The following is a 3,885-nucleotide window of genomic DNA, read 5'->3' as shown; positions in this document are numbered from 1 at the left end:
TTTCCTCTCTCTTCTCTCCTCTCTGCTGCGTTTGCGTTTTTGTTTGGAGATGGCCGCCGTGAGTGGGGCCAATCGGGCAGCGACGCGTAGTCCGTGGGAGGGGTGATGGGGCCCAGGAGTGCTGGACCGCCTTGTCAGTGTCTGCGGGGGAGGCGGGATGCGCGTGTGTGTGGGGTTGCGTGTGTTAGTGCAGCGCTGCCGTCCGTGCGAACTGTTGATGGCCTTTCTGCGCCATGGCCCATGGGCACGCAGGGAGCTGGAAGGAGTTTTCCCTTGTTGGGTAGGCATACGTGGATGTGCTAGGGTAGGGCTTCCACTTATGTACCTAGTCCTCCCCTACTTTTTGGTCCCCTAGGGTTTTCTAGGGTTTCACCATCCTCCAGCGACTTCGTCGGAGTCCACCAAAATCCTCACGTTCGGCGAGAGTTCTCCCCGACGGGCGGAGTCTTGTAGGGGGCGTTATCTGGGCGTGTTGCATGGGAGAACCACCGCTCCTTGATGGTGGCGACGGAGGGGGTAGACGAAAGGAGGTAGAAGCGGGTGAACTAGAGAAGGAAGCTGATAAAGATGCAGGAAAGACATCGGCAACAGATCATGGGAAGGGAGTGTCGGGTGAAGGAGAAGGAAGTGGAGGCAAGGGTCATAAGGAAGAGGAATGGGTGGAACATGCATGGGGGCAATCCCAAACCTTGAAGACGGATTGAGGGCCTCAACTTGTACTGGAAAAAAGAGGTTGACCTTGGTTTTAAGAGGAACTTGATGATTTAATCAAAGAAGTCAGATGACTAGCAATCTTTAAGGTCCATACCATTCTCTTGTTTAGACATTCCGTGTTGTTCAACACGATGTGTAGGACCTAGTCGTCAGCCCGGCAGATCGCGTTTAGAACAATGGGTGCAAATTTGTTCATAGTTCAGTTTAGATGTTTGGGGGATTGGAAGAGGGTGATGGATGGCGGTTTGAGTCTATTCTGTAATGGGTTGTGGTAATTCAACAGTGTGATGGTTTTAGCAATGTTAATGATTATAAGTTAGACAAAAATCGATTTTGGGCTAGAGTCCAAGGATGTTCCCGGTGGTTTGATGAGGAAGAAAGAGCTAGCGGAGAGAGTAACAAGGAAAGTGGGGGAACCTCTAATTACCATTGAGTTGATGAGGGTATCATCAACACCTCGAAATATTTGAGAGCAAGAGTTTTTCTGGATGTTCAAGTTCCTTTGTTTAGATTTGTGCTTATAACCTTAGAGGGGAAGAAAAAGTATTCGGTGTTATATGAAAAACTTTCAAACTGTTGTTATTTTTGTGGCCTAATGCGACATGTGGTCAAAAAGTGTGGAGATGGAATTCATGATCCAAGTAAATTTGAATGGGGTGAGTGGCTAATGTGAAGTTTTACGGTCTAGAAATGGGGCGGAATCGGGAAAGGGCGGAGGAAGGTTTGGAGGTGAGAGAGGCAGCCGAAGTGCAAGTGGCGGAGGAGGAAGGGGGAGGAGAAGGTGCGTGAAATCCAAATGATGTTGATCTAGACACAAACAATAGGCATAACTCAGATTTCTTGGCATGGGATGCCCGATCAGGAAGTGAAATTATGCCAAGGGGTCCACAAAAGCGTTTGGTAAGCAAGATGGTGTTGTTAATTCTTTGGGCAGTTGGTTGTTCCTCTAGGTACTATTTCGGGTAAGGTACTACAGATTGAGGGTCCCCATTCAGTTTTACCAGATGACAATGTCACAACCATACTAGGGAAGGGGTCGATAGTAAAGGGAAGAAGATGGGGGGAGGAGAAGGGAGAGATGCTAACGAGCTTACAAAGGAGGTGGGCTCCCAAGAGGATGGTTGCCAAGGTCAATGAGAATATTAATTATGATGGAACTACCGCGGGATTGGCGATTCCGAGATGATTCATGAGCTCCGTGAGCTCATTCGGGAGAGTGCGCTGTAGGTGATATGTATTGTGGAGACTCGGTTGTCCAGACAAAGGGTGGAGGGCTTGACGGTGATATTGGGCTTTGAAGGTGGCTTTGTTGTAGCGAATGGTAGAAGGAGTAGGGTATTGGAGTGTTTTTAGCGTCATGATCTAAAAAAATTGCGTGAAGAATTTTTCTCAGTACCACATTGATGCTAGCAGAAACGGGGAAGGAAGACTAGAGGTTGACTTTGTTTTATGGAGAGGCAAAATACTTGGGACATTATGACAAGATTGAGGGGAGAATCAACTTTGTCGTGGGTATGTATAGGAAACTTTAGTGAGGTTATGCGCTGAGAGAAGCAAATGGGACCAAATGAGAGGGATGTTGTGCAAATGACAGGCTTTCGAGAAGTGGTAGATATCTGTGGTTTAAATGATATTGGTTGCAATGGGCTAGATTGAACCTTTGAAAAAAAGATCAACATTACTATTAAAGGGGAGTTGGTCGTCGTACATTCGCCTCCACCTCCATCTCGCCCTATCTCCTCCCTCTTTTAATCAATAATTATCACTGGCCAAACACACGCATAGCCATACATAATAAACCTACCAAATCAGTTGCCAAAATAATATGCTCAACCGTACATAGCACGTTCATACCTACCAAATCAACCAAATCGATTAGTTGCCAAAATATTTTATAATAAAAAAATTTGCGTTGATATTTTATACTAAATTATTGTAAAGCCTTCATGCACACATCACTACACATTGGCAAAAAAAATATCACCTGAAACAAGATCTTGCCCGTATTTTGTTCCTACGAAGTTGCGCCGTGTAATTGGAATCCCAACTTACGTGCTTTGCACGTATGGGAGTACTGGTGCTCTGCAAATTTAGTAGATACAGTAGAGTAGTTGCACTAGTAGAGTTGGAGGAGTAGTATAGTGGTAGTAAAAACGAGTACGGAGTGGTCCTACTCTATCAACACGAGTCCCATCTGACAACAAATTTCTTGGCGTCTATGCTACAACTAGTTCTTCTCCCTTATCGTTTATCTCTTATAATTCTAACTCAGCTGATGTGCGGCGGGCGGGACGGTGATTTGCTGATAGTCGGTTTGCTCGACTATGGTCCCACATGATAGTGAAAATGCTAGACAACACATGTTCCCTATCTTGAGCGGCGTGCGAACCGACCGTGGAGTACTCCGGCCCTGTGGGGGTGCGATGCGAACGTGACAGGCTTTTTGTTTTGAACTTGTAGAAATTATAACATTTGGTTTTATGATATGCCTCCAACGTATCTATAATTTTTTATTGTTCCATGCTATTGTATTATTTGTTTTGGGTGTTCTCCAGTGGATGTCTTCCTTTTTGGCTAAAGCGCCAGTGGCAACTACCCATTCAGCTCTTGTTCTGTAACTCGGGATTGAACCCACTTGTAGGAATAAAAAGACTTGGCCATTTATCTGATAGCCTGAAAGAAGGTTTGTGCCAGTTTAAAGATTCATGATTAATCCGTTAAAGGTTAAGAGGCAGAAAGCGTTGGGGCATGCATAAGTGATAAACCGGAGATTGACATCATCAAGTTGCAAAGATGAGCAATTGGCGGTTTAAGAGGGGACTAATGGTACCTGGTGGGTTATTATTTTCTGAGTTAAACCGCTTACACAGATATTGAAAGGATAGATCTGAAGATGGAAAATTTGCGAAGTGCTGAAAAAAAGGTTTCACAGACTAATCTTATAATTTTGGATCTACCGCATGACAGGAAATGAAAATATATTCAGGCCTAAATATTGGCGCTTGAGCAGTTCATATGAGCCAGACTAGATTTTCACTCAAGAAAAGAGGTGTTCTGATAATGAAAAAGGAGCTACAACTATTACCGCACAAGGAAGGTAACAAAGTTGGATCAAATATTAGGGCTATGGTGAAGAACAGTGTCGAACCTCCATGAACTCGCACAAACCCT

The sequence above is a fragment of the Triticum aestivum genome, chromosome 2A (assembly GCF_018294505.1).
Source record: "Triticum aestivum cultivar Chinese Spring chromosome 2A, IWGSC CS RefSeq v2.1, whole genome shotgun sequence".
NCBI lineage: Eukaryota > Viridiplantae > Streptophyta > Magnoliopsida > Poales > Poaceae > Triticum > Triticum aestivum.
The sequence above is the reverse complement of the archived record's forward strand: the minus strand, read 5'-3'. Positions refer to the sequence as shown.